This window comes from Pelophylax lessonae (genome assembly GCF_965119305.1).
Source record: "Pelophylax lessonae genome assembly, chromosome: 3".
Taxonomy (NCBI): Eukaryota; Metazoa; Chordata; class Amphibia; order Anura; family Ranidae; genus Pelophylax; species Pelophylax lessonae.
In genome coordinates this window covers 569,543,155-569,556,777 of record NC_138770.1, presented here as the reverse complement: position 1 = coordinate 569,556,777, position 13,623 = coordinate 569,543,155, and the positions used below count along the sequence as shown (strand labels likewise).

The 13,623-nt window shown below is 42.1% G+C and overlaps 1 protein-coding gene across 1 annotated transcript in view; it reads right to left on the bottom strand.

Annotated features, from left to right (window-relative positions):
* VRK2 (VRK serine/threonine kinase 2) overlaps positions 1-11,184 on the bottom strand; it is a gene marked incomplete at its 3' end in the record, with an annotated part of 342,168 nt that extends 330,984 nt beyond the window's left edge. Inside the window, exon 1 of the mRNA XM_082251228.1 lies at positions 11,082-11,184. The remainder of the gene's footprint in view (positions 1-11,081) is intronic.
* Positions 11,185-13,623: the final 2,439 nt, after the last annotated feature.

Sequence of the window (13,623 nt, the reverse complement as noted above, 5' to 3'; positions counted from 1 at the left end):
CAGTGCTATATATATGCACTGTTACTGTAAAAATACACTGGTAGTGAAGGGGTTAACTTTATTTGGGAGGGAGGGGCTGTGTGTGTCCCTAGGGGCGTGCTTTCTACTGTGATTGGCTGTGGCTTCAGCTGTAAGGACAATGATCAACGGATCTACATAGTAGATCCATGTGATCAGTGTCTTTGCAGCGAGGAGGATGACAGGCAGCTTATTTACACAAGCTGCCTGACATTCTCCCTCTCCCCCGCCGATCGCCGAGTGGCCGGCGGACATCGGGTCCGCTGGTCACACGCGCGGGGGGGTCCGTGACCACGCGGGAGCGGGAGCGTGCCTCCGGGGGCGCGCGCTCGCTCCCTAGACCCTCACAAGCAAGCAACGTAGCCCTACGTTAGTTTGCCTGTGAGGGGCTGACCGCCGACGTAGATAGTCGTGCGGCGGTCGGCAAGTGGTTAAGTTAATTTCCACAATCCAGGACATTTTTGGCAAAACAGCTTCTTATTACCCTTATTATTTTACGTTTTTATCCATGCAAATAAGTAACAGACAGTGAATTAAAGGAAGAAAAAATAAAATTAAGCAACAACACATAAATACCAATCAGATAAAAAGTAAAAAAAAAAAAAAAAAGACAAAAATAAATAAATGAAATAAGGTACTCGAAAAAGCAAAAGCAAACTCCTTAAATAAAAAAAAAAATAAAATAAAATACAATAGATCTGTTTTTTTTTTTAAGCACATTGCACACAATCCTTAATACATCTAGTGAAAAATGATAATTCTGAAATACAAAATGAAAAATAACTTGACATGTAAAGGCTTTGTGGGAAAATTTGCAACTATGAAGATTCTGAACTATAAACATGCAAATAGCAAAACATGTTTTATTAATATTTATTAACACAGCTTGAGTTTTACTGTTTTCTGAACTTTACCGCAAAATAATCTGAAAAACTATTTTTAAATTTGTTGCTGGTGGATAACATACAAAAAATGCAGCGCTGGAACTGAACTGCAGGGAAAAAAAAGCACAGATACAAAAAACACTTTCTTTAACTTAAGAAATATTTGCCTAAATATTCTAGAACACTTTAACATCCATTGCTTTCTTACTTTTTTAATACTTAAACAATGTTTTATTCAATTGTTTTTGTGTTTGTGCTTTGTAAAAATTGATAGAAAGAATTTTAAAATGGATACTTTTTTGCTGTTAAAACAAAAAATCTTATCAGAATTTAATACAACAGCATAGACTAGTGGCAAAAAGTCAGAATGTACCTAAATCACTTATTTTGAAACATGTGCAGGAATTTATTTAAGCCAATAATTCAATAATTTCAAGATGCACTAGAATGTTTAAGGACTCATAGCTTGCTGTGCATGTTTGGTGCATTTTAGGTGCTTTATCAATAATCATTATATGCCATTGCTATTAATATGCAATAATGCATGTCAACACGTCATAAAATAAGCACTGCGTATCAGTGCATTATATACATGTAAATTAGCAACTTTAAAACAACGGTTACCTGTACACATGTGTTGATGTGCAATTAAACACAGGTCAGGATCTACTTGGTTTGGTGTGGTTGCAAATGAATCAGGATAAAATACATAAGAATATTGTGGAAAGGTGCTAGTTTAGCGTTAGATCTTATTTTTATTATTATTATAAAATTTATTATAAATAATAAATTAGTATTATTATTATTCTAGATCTTATAATTCACACATTGTTTTCCAAGTTCTATCTAACTACTTCACAAGTGAATGTAAATAATCAAAGTGCCGACTACAAAGCCCTAAGAGAGGTAACTGCAGTACTTGGCTGAAGATTTTGCAAGGGTAAAAACTAAGACAGCATTATGGGTACTGGGTCTGTAAATTCAAGTGATAAAAGCAGCATATGAAGGAAGAATCACAAGATCAATGCCCGCTCTCCCCCCCCCCTCCATTCATAGAAGCTGTATTATAGCTTTCATCAATAAAAAGTGCTCTACGAATAGAGGCCGATAATTGAAAGCTATAGTGCTGCTTCTGTGAATGGAGGAGGAGGAGTTTAGAGGGCTGGAATAGTTGGCACTCTTGACAAGAGCCTATGGCAGGTCCAAAGGCTATTTATTAACCCCCCCCCCCCAGCACCAAAAGACTGTGTGTGTGTGTGTGTGTATCTTAACTAGGACAGTCCTCACATCACACTTCTCATTAAATATAAGCGCTGGCCCTTGTACTAATTAACCACTTCTGGACCGGAAGGATTTGCCCCCTTAATGACCAGGCCATATTTTGCGATTTGGCACTGCGTTATTTTAATGGACAATTGCGCAGTCGTGCAATGCTGTACCTACATAAAATTGCTGTCCTTTTTTTTCCCACAATTAGAGCTTCATTTTGGTGGTATTTGATCACCTGAGGGATTTATTTTTTATTTTTTGCGCTATAAACAAGAAAAGAGCGACAATTCTGAAAAAAAAAAAAAAAAAAACAATATTTTTCATATTCTGCTACAGTATATAACATTCCCCCCCCCCCCCCCCCAAAAAAAAAAATCAAAAATCAAAATTTTTTAACATTTTAGGCCAACTTGTTTTCTGCTACATATTTTTGGTAAACAAAAATCGCAATAAGCGTATTTTGATTGGTTTGCGCAAAAAGTTATTGCGTCTACTAAGTACGGGAAAGATGTATGTCATTTTTATTGGGTTTCTTTTTTTTTTACTAGTAATGGCGGCGATCTTCGATTTTTTTGAGGGACTGCAACATTGCGGCGGACAGATCGGACACCTAACTGACATTTTTTACACTTTTGGGGGGACCAGTGACATGACTACCGTAATCAGTGCAAAAAATATTCACTGTTACTGTGATAATGACACTGGCAGCGGAGGGGTTAACAGTGTGGGTGATCAAGGGGTTAAATGTGTACCTAGGGGCGTGTTTCTAACTGTGGGGGAGCGTGGCTTGTGAAATGATCATAGAGACATGTAATCCTATATAGAAGGATCACAGGGGCTCTGTGATCATTCCAGGGAGAAGAACGGTGAACTGTGTTTACAACAGCTGACCGTCCTTCTCTCTCAGCGGGGAGCGATCGCGGGTGTCAGGTGGCAATTGGAGCCGCTTGACCCATGCATCGGCTTCCTTGCTGATGAGCGGGGGCAGGAGCGTGCCGTTGGCAGCACACGCTCGCCCCCTAGCTGCAGGCGCGACCGACGTATACCTACAGGAGGGGCTGCCTGCTGCAGTATAACTGCGGTGGGTGGTCGTAAAGTGGTTAAAAAAATAAATAAAATAAACTTGAAATAAAATTTAAACAACTCTAACAGATTTAAAAACAAATTGTTAAAAATAAATACCGATGTATATAAGAATATTCACAAATGTAAATTATAATGCATTATAAAAAAAATTCTACATGTAAATCACATGATGCTTATCTTTTTTGGTATATAATATATTTCAGTGACTGTGGTTATTGCAGTTGCATGTAAAAACCAGGGTGCACAAATAAATGATAACTTAAAGTGATTGTAAAGTCTCGTTTTTTTTTTTTTCCTAAAAACAAATTATACTTCCCTGCTCTGTGTAGTTGGTTTTGCACAGAGTAGCCCAGATCCTCCTCTTCTGGGGTCCCTCTTCGGCTCTCCTGGCCCCCTCTCCTCCTCAGCAGCTTGCTATGGGGGAACCCGAGCCGAGTCACAGCTCCCTGTGTCCATTCTGACCCCCCTTTCTCTCCTGATTGGCTAAATGATTGACAACAGCAGTATGTGTTTGAATGGGTGATGATAAAGAAAAGTATAAATGTTTTTGCAATGTCAAGCCAATTTCGGCTGAGGCAAAGTCAAACTAGAATGGGGAAGTAGCTAGCACACCAGCAAATATGTAATCCTAATATTCTTGCTAACAATGAAAGTGGTTTAAAGGAACATAGTTAAAGAGGAACTAAGCCCACTTGCTGTTCACATATGCCACATAATGTTATTCAAGTACTGGTGAAGTAAATGAAAGTCAAGCTTCAGCTCAATGTAGGTGAAACATTTCAGGGGAACGTGGCTGATGACAGGGATTTGAGCTGAAGTCTGTCTTTCACTTACTTCATATCGGAGTTGAATACAGTGTGTGATGGTACTTTTGTACTACATTGAATCTTGGAACTACATGTGCTCTGTCCCGGCCAGCACCTGAATACAGGGTATACACCCAAGAGATGAGACTGATGCTGAGGGCCTGGAGCAGCTCTGATCTGGTATGACACAATGGTGATGTGACATTTATGTTGGTCAGTAGTCAATGCCCTATTTCATCTGGTGACTGCTTCTTTTGGTTGGTGGTCAATGAAAAAATTTAATTTTTATTAGTGGTAAATGGTGAGTGCCCCCTTCCTTAGGTGATCACAGGTGAGGTCAGCTTGGTCCACTATGTCATTGGTTTTTAGTGGTTTCTTACCTAAAAAGATCTCCACTGGTCCCGAGTCACAGATAACGAATGACTTCTGTCGAAGAGGATTGGCTACACATAGATCAAAATTCAGCTGGTCCCTGCTGAACTTGCCAAATTTTGACCCATTCATGGCCAGCTTTACTGTTGTGGTCACCAGGACAGGAAGTAAAAAAAAAAAAATATAACCGATTTATACAGGGCGGCTGCTCTGTGCAGAATCACGTATATATATATATATATATATATATATATATATACACGTGATTCTGCACTTCCGAGTTGTGGGCGCGGCGCAGATTTTACACAATTTTAGCGGGTCCCGCGGACCTGAAGTTTGCCGGAACCCGCCGAACATTCGGTACCAGTGGCGGCCGGTGTACTGAGGGCGCAGGGGCGCCACCCCCCCATCCATGCGTCCGGCCCCCTAATCTGCATGCAGGGGCACCAAACGCATGGAGTTCAATGGGGCTTTTTTTTTGGCATCACCTGATTAGAGCCAGAGGCTCTACTAGGGCGATGCAAAGGGTGGACCCGGGGAGCAGAGCAGTGCGTCCCGAGCCCACCCATTGTGTGACAATAGCGAATGAAAATTCGCTATTGTCCCACCGATCCTCCTCCTGGCCAATCAGGAAGAGCGTCCAATACACGCTTTCTGATTGGCCACAAGGCAAACCCCATGCCATTGGCCGAGGAGGAAGCGGGAGCAGGAGGACTGGAGGAGATGCGCCGCCGGGACCGAGGAGAAGCCGACGCCGAGAGACTGATCAGAAGCCGCCCGCCGCCGCTGCTGCTCCAGGTAAGTAAGGGGGCATGCACGCTGATCTCTGCATTGGGGGAATGTATGCTGGTCACTGCATTGAAGGGGACACGCACACTGATCTCTGCATTGGGGGCATGTATGCTGGTCACTGCATTGGGGGAATGTATGCTGGTCACTGCATTGGGGGCATATATGCTGGTCACTGTATTGGGGGCATGTATGCTGGTCACTGCATTGGGGGCATGTACGCTGGCCACTGCATTGGGGGCATGTATGCTGGTCACTGCATTGGGGGCATGTACGCTGGCCACTGCATTGGGGGAATGTATGCTGGTCACTGCATTGGGGGCATGTATGCTGGTCACTGTATTGGGGGCATGTATGCTGGTCACTGCATTGGGGGCATGTAGGCTGGCCACTGCATTGGGGGCATGTATGCTGGTCACTGCATTGGGGGCATGTACGCTGGTCACTGCATTGGGGGAATGTATGCTGGTCACTGCATTGGGGGCATGTATGCTGGTCACTGCATTGGGGGAATGTATGCTGGTCACTGCATGGGGGCATGTATGCTGGTCACTGCATTGGGGGAGAGTATGCTGGTCACTGCATTGGGGGAATGTATGCTGGTCACTGCATTGGGGGCATGTATGCTGGTCACTGCATTGGGGGCATGTATGCTGGTCACTGCATTGGGGGAATGTATGCTGGTCACTGCATTGAAGGGGGCATGTACGCTGGTCACTGCATTGAAGGGGGCATGTACGCTGGTCTCTGCATTGAAAGGGGCATGTACGCTGGTCACTGCATTGAAGGGGGCATGTACGCTGGTCACTGCATTGAAGGGGGCATGTACGCTGATCACTGCATTGAAGGGGGCATGTACGCTGGTCACTGCATTGAAAGGGGGCATGTACGCTGGTCACTGCATTGAAAGGGGGCATGTATGCTGGTCACTGCATTGAAGGGGGCATGTATGCTGGTCACTGCACTGAAGGGGGCATGTACGCTGGTCACTGCATTGAAAGGGGGCACGCTGGTCACTGTGCATTGAAAGGGGGCATGTACGCTGGTCACTGTGCATTGAAGGGGGCATTTAGGCTGGTCACTGCATTGAAAGGGGGTACGCTGGTCACTGTGCATTGAAAGGGGGCACGCTGGTCACTGTGCATTAAAAGGGGGCACACTGGTCACTGTGCATTGAAAGGGGCCACGCTGGTCACTCTGCATTAAAAGGGGGCACGCTGGTCTCTCTGCATTGAAAGGGGGCATGCTGGTCTCTCTGCATTGAAAGGGGGTACACTATACCTTAATTACTGAAGGCCCCTTTCACACTTTTGCGAGCTCAAAGTCACGCAATTTTTTACAGCGTTTTTTGCCGCAATGCAATGCCTATTACATTTTTCTGTTTGCGCCCCCCAAAAATTTTGAGCACCTGTTGCCACTGTTCGGTACTCTGACAGAATGACAGTCTACCTATGTAAACAAGGCAGACTGTCTTTCTGTGAGGACAGAACACATTAGTCCTGTGTTCCTGTAAAGTAGGAACACCGATCCGTGTCTTCAAGTAGTAAAAGCACCTCCCCCACAGTTAGTAATCACTCCCTAGGTACACATTTAACCATCTGATTGCCCCTGATGTTAACCCCTTCCCTGCCAGTATCATTAGTACAGTGATAATGCATATGTTTAGCACTGATCGCTTTAATAATGTCAATGGTCCCCAAAAAAGTGTAGTTAGATGTTAGATTTGTCCGTCGCAATACCGCAGTCCCACCATTACTAGCAAAATGAATAAATAAAAAAAAAAAAACAAATACAAATATCCCATAGTTTTTAGATGCTGTTACTTGTGTGCAAACCAATCAATATACGCATATTGGGATTCTTTTTACCAAAAATATGTAGCAGAATACATATTGGCCTAAATTGATGAAGAAATTCAATTTTTTACACTTTTTTTATTTGTTTTTGAACAGAGAGTAAAAAATATAGCTTTTTTCAAAATTGTCGGTCGTTCTTTGTTCCTAGCGCAAAAAATAAGAGGTGATCAAATACCACCAAAAGAAAGCTCTATTTGTGGGAAAAAAATACATACATTTTATTTGGGTACAGTGTCATACGACTGTGAAATTGTCAGTTAAAGCAACATAGCGCTGTAAAGCAAAAAACAGCCTGGTCAGGAAGGGGGGTAAATCTTCTGGGGCTGAAGTAGTTAATGGAGCAATGAAAATCTGATAGAAGTTCTTATCAAGTTCTAATTATGTCTTAATTATTTGATTTTATTGGACATATTTTATAACATAAAGTAGAAAATATATATAGGGTATATATTTTTCAAAACTTTTGGTCTTTTTTTGTTTATATAATAAAAAGTAAACCCAGTGGTGATTAAATAAAATCAAAAGAAAGCTCTATTTGTGAATCTGCTACTTTCTTTGCCATACAATAGTAGCTGGCAGTTGTAAATGATGGCAGCTGGAGAGGAGCATCTCCACTCACAAAAACACAAGCCCACAAAAACACAAGCTGACTACTACATTTGTCCAAGAGACTACTGTAGTAGCTGTCAGCTTATGTTGTTGTGGGCTTGCATTTTTGGGAATGACAGTGCTCCTCTTCATAGGCTGTAGTTCACAACACAAGCTGCCATCTACTAATGTAGTAATCTCCTTTGAAATAAATAGCAGCTGAGGGAGGGTTTGGGTTCAGTGTTTTATCAGGGCAAAAGAGCAGAGGAGACACAGCTTGCATAGCAAGGAGAGTTGAAGAATGGAGATGGGGCGGTGGCTTCAGTATTGCCTGCCTGCTGCTCATAAGAGCGCCCATAAATTGGGCTCCTGTCTGGAGTAGAGCTCCAAGCATAACAATGACATTCTATTTCTAAAACACAGCACATATTTTAATGGGGTGCAAATTCTATGTGCACTAGGTCCCCTGAGTGCCTAAACAAGGCTTTTTAACTTCTGGTGAGAGTTCTTATTTAAGCACAGTAAAGGAGGTTTAAAATATGAACCCAGTTGGTGTTTACTGTTACTGCAGATTGTATAAGTTGCGGTAATGAACAGCTAGAGCTCAACATTTCAGCGTAGCTTCTCCCAAAAGACGGATGTTATTAAACTGATTTTAGAGCCCGCTGCTTATCCTGTTTTTTCATAACAAGATTTGAATGTAATCCATAGCATTTTAATCACTGCATCTTCATTAAACGGTAATTCTCCATTCATTAAAATCTATTTAGTGAAATTTTCTGGTCCCTTAGGGACATTTAATATCTGATCAATTGATCTTATATGAGAATGATATACCTGGTTGTGTGCTTTTAAGATTCAGAGACAAATAAATCTCATATAATGTATATAAAGTATATATATATCTATATATATCTATATATATATATATATATATATATATATATATATATATATATATATATATATATATATATATATATATATATATAAAAAGTATCTATCTATCTATCTATCTATCTATCTATCTATCTATCTATATATATATATCGATCGATCGATCGATCTATATATATATATATATATATATATATATATATATATATACTATATTGTCAAAAGTATTGGGACACCTGCCTTTACACGCACATTAACCTTAATGGCTCAGGAGTGTTTCTATGGGAATGTTTGATCATTCTTCAAGAAGAACATTTGTGAGGTCAAGACCCTAAATTGGACTAGAAGGCCTGGCTTGCAGTCTCCGCTCTAATTTGTCCCATAGGTGTTCTATTGGGTAGAGCTCTGGACTCTGTGTAAGCCAATCAAGTTCCTCCTTGCTTTGTGCCATGGTGGGCAGTCATGTTGGAACAGGAAGGAGCCATCCCCAAACTGTTTCCACAAAGTTGGGAGCATTAAACTGTCCAAAATGTCTTGGTATTCTGATGCCTTAAAAGTTCTCTTCACTGGAACTAAGGGGCCAAGCCTAACCCCTGAATAACAACCCCACACCATAATCCCCCCTTTCACCAAATTATTTGGACCAGTGCACATAACAAGGTCCAAAAAACATGAATGAGCGAGGGTGGAGGAACTTGACTGGCCTGTACAGAGTCCTGACCTCAACCCGATAGATCACCTATTGGATGAATTTGAGTAGAGACTGCGAGCCAGGCCTTCTCATCCAAAATCAGTGCCTGACCTCACAAATGCGCTTTTGGAAGAATGGTCAAACATTCCCATAGACACACTCCTAAATCTTGTGGACAGCCTTGCCAGAAGAGTTGAAGCTGTAGATTAAGGCTGGGATGCCATTAACCACTTCTGGATCAGAAGATTTCCCCCCTTAATGACCAGGCCATTTTTTCATTCGGCACTGCATTCGTTTAAGGGCTCTTTCACATGGGCGATCCGATCAGATCTGGCTGTCAGTTTTTTAGGCGGATCTGATCGGATCCTCCATGCAGCTCTATGGGGCAGCGGATGTCAGCGGAGACACCTCCGCTGACACCCGCTGCCATCCGTATCCGATCCTGTCCGTGAAATCTGGACGGATGGAAACCCTATTTTTCCATCCGTTCAGGGATCGGATCGGATCGGATGAGAGCGGACAGGCGGTCCGCTCTCATCCGATCCCCCATAGAGAGCAGCGGGAACTGTGACACCTCCCTCTCTGCACTGCAAGCGGAGACGGAGCTGTCATCCGCCGGCTCAGCGGGGATCGGCGGATCGATCCCCGCTGAGCAGCACGGATCCGCCTACGGAGGCGGACCGTGTGAAAGAGCCCTAACGGACAATTGCGTGGTTGTGCGAGGCTGTACCGAAATAAAATTGATGTCCTTTTTTTTCCCGAGGCCTGTTCTGAGTGGAACCTGTCCTGTTAAATCGAGTTTGGTCTTGGCCACCATGCTGCAACTCAGTTTCAGGGTCTTAGCAATCTTCTTATAGCCTAGGCCATCTTTATGTAGAGCAACAATTCTTTTTTTCAGATCCTCACAGAGTTCTTTGCCATGAGGTGCCATTTTGAACTTCCAGTGACCAGTATGAGAGAGTGAGAGCGCTAACAATAAATTTAACACACCTTCTCCCCATTCACACCTGAGACCTTCTAACACTAACGAGTCACATGACACCGGGGAGGGAAACTGGCTAATTGGGCCCAATTTGGACATTTTTACTTAGGGGTGTACTCACTTTTGTTGTCACATGAAAAGATAGAATAAAATATTTACAAAAATGTGAGGGATGTACTCACTTTTGTGAGATACTGTATATATATATATATATATATATATATATATTCACATGTACACACACACATACACGCACACACACACACACACACACACACACACATGCCCACAACAACATGTATAAAAACTTACTGTATATATAACCCATATTTAATACATTAGGTACTATGGATGTTACCATTTTTCAATCATCCATCAGAATTTTTTAAGTTTTAAACAAATGCAAACAATACTTCTCCTATTTAAATCAACAAAATGCCATTCACAAGTCTTAAATGTGCAATGCTGTTTACTATGGGGTCTATTTACAAAACAGTCATTGCAAAATGTCAGAAGCATTCATAAAAGTTGAATAAAATGTCCTGTAATTTTTCTACAAAATTAATGCCTGTATCATCAGCTCCATCTCATGGCCAAAATGCAGTATAGTTATTTGAAATACCTCAGTGAGAAAACTATGCCGCATTTTGGATACCAGACAGAGCTGACAATACAGGCTTTGATCTCTTAGAAAAATGACAGGACATTTCATTCAACTTGCACATACGTGTCTGACATTCGTGCAATGATTGTTTTATAGATAGACTCCAATGATTAGTCCAAACTGCAAAACAGTACATTTTCACAATGTCACCATCACCATTGCAAAGGAAAACAACTCACCAGAAGTGCATGACCTTATAGGACCCACACTCCCATAGCTGTAAAACTGGGACCAGCAGCTGCAATGGAGCAATGGTCCAGTGAGCTTCTACATCTTTCCTTTCTACTATTCGCTAGGGTTGATTTAATAAACTAAAGTAGAAACTGTTCACTTAGCAAACTAAACATTCACTTTGCAAAGTCTACTACTTATTTAGCCTATTTATTGAGGCAAATCAATAGCAAAGAAAAAAAACAGGTTTTTGTTTGCATACTATTGTATGATTAAAGTTTAGGGAACATTCAAGTAGTTTTAAAGGAACATAATTTTTACCCTAATGCATTCCCTGCTTAAAGGTAAAAAGTGTCCCAGTAACTTTATTACCCCCTTACCCCCCTGTTTACTTACCTGGGCCATCTCTCCATCCATGCTGTGCCTGTGTGCAGCAGCACTGCTCTCTCTCTATCCTCACAGGACACAGAGACAGCAGCGGGAGCCATTAGCCCCATATTTGTGTGGACAAGGGACTCTTCCCCACAACCCTGGCCTGAAGGTTGTGGAGGTGCAGGAGGTAGCTTATTGAAATCTGGAAGCTCCTTTAAGAAGGAGCCTCTCAGATCCCACCCCCCTACGTCGCTCGCCCAGGAGCCTGTAGGGGGCGAGCGCGTGCCGCCGGAGGCGCACTCCCGCCCCCGCTTGTTCATGCCCATCCCCGGCGGTTCCGATGTCTTTTGGCCACTCGCGATGTCCCGCTGGAGAGGGAGAAAGGTAGGCGGCTAATGTAAACAAAGCCGCCTGTCATTCTCCCTGGTGTAACAGCAGAGACTATACGATCCTGCTATGTAGGATCGTATGTCTCTGTGGTTACATCAAAAGCCATGCCCCTTGACAGTTAGAAGCAAGCCCCTAGGGACACACTTAACCCCTGGATCTCTAATAAAGTTAACCCCTTCCATGCCAGTGTCATTTTTACAGTAGCAGTGCATATGTATAGCACTGATTACTGTACTAATGTCACTGGTACCCCCAAAAGTGTAAAAAATGTTAGTCAGGGATCCGATCTGTCCGCAGCAATGTCGCAGTCCCGGAAAAAAAAATCGCAGATCGCCGCCATTACTAGTTAAAAAAAAAACAGTAAAAATGACATAAATCTTTTCCTTAGTTAGTAAACGCAATAACTTTTGCGCAAACCAACCAAAATACGCTTATTGCGATTTTTTTTACCAAAAATATGTATCAGAAAACAAATTGGCCTAAAATGTTAAAAAATTTTGATTTTTACATTTTTTTGGGGGGGGGGGGGGATTTCATATAAAAAATGTGAAAAATATTGTTATTTTTTCAAAATTGACACTCTTTTTTTGTTTATAACGCAAAAAATAAAAATCGCACAGGTGATCAAATATGACCAAAAGAAAGTCCTGTTTGTGGGAAAAAAAGGACTTCAATTTCATTTGGCTACAACGTCGCACGACCTCGCAATTGTCCGTTGAAGTCACGGAGTGCTGAAACGCAAAATAGGCCCTGGTCTTTGAGCAGCCAAATCCTCCAGGGCTTAAGTAGTTAAGAAAGAATTTCAACTTTAACTTAGCTTGGATGCCAAATGTGAACCCGACTGAAATTGATAGCACCGAATCTTAGAAATCAGTAGTAGCCATTTTCTAGGCTAATAGGCAGATGATTGTCAAACAAAGGTCAGCAGGAGCTAGGCAGTGTCTAAGGGGAGGTATACAAAAGCACAAAAAAAATTAAGAAATTCAGTATGGCGGGGAGCTACAATTGTAATAATGCTTAAAGCAATGCATTAAAAATGTATAATATGTACAACCAACTAGCAGGAAAACTAACATTTCAAAAGCAAAAAATGCTGCTTATATTGCTGGTAAATGATAATTACCTTATAATTAATCCTGTATGTAGACAACAGACCCTTATCCTTAATGCTATAGACTTTGATAAGCCCCTTATTAAAAAAAACAAAACAAAATACCCCTTGATGTAAATCCATTATCAATCATGTCATCAAGCAATGTAGATTCACATTAATCAGGATGAATGCCACCTGATGACCAACTGAATGAAAACATGCACCGACTGCTGACACAATATGCTCCTGACTACTGCTTGCCGTGAATGACAGCTCCTTAGCTGACAGCTGAATGTAAGTAAAGGAGCATAGAATCCCAGGTGACATCAGCAAACAATTATGAATATGACCATATTAGGTCAATAATGTCACCCAGGATCCCTGCCCCTTTATTTACATTAGCTGTGGGGCAAGAGAGGCAGTATTTGTGGTGAGCAGTCGTGGACTGCTCACTGGTCCTGTTTTTTTCATTCAGCAGGTTGGCCGGTACGCCCACAACCACCACGGTAGGGTTGTGGAGAAAAGGCCCTTGCTTTATCAACATTGGGACAAAGTGCTGTGCCAGGGAATCCCCCCTTGTGACATAGCCTCTTCATGCTGAGGGAAAGGAATGGGCACATGCTCATTCCTACCTGTCTTGGCCAACCAGGCTGCATGCTCAAACATAGGTTTGGCGGCGTACCATGCCATTCCCC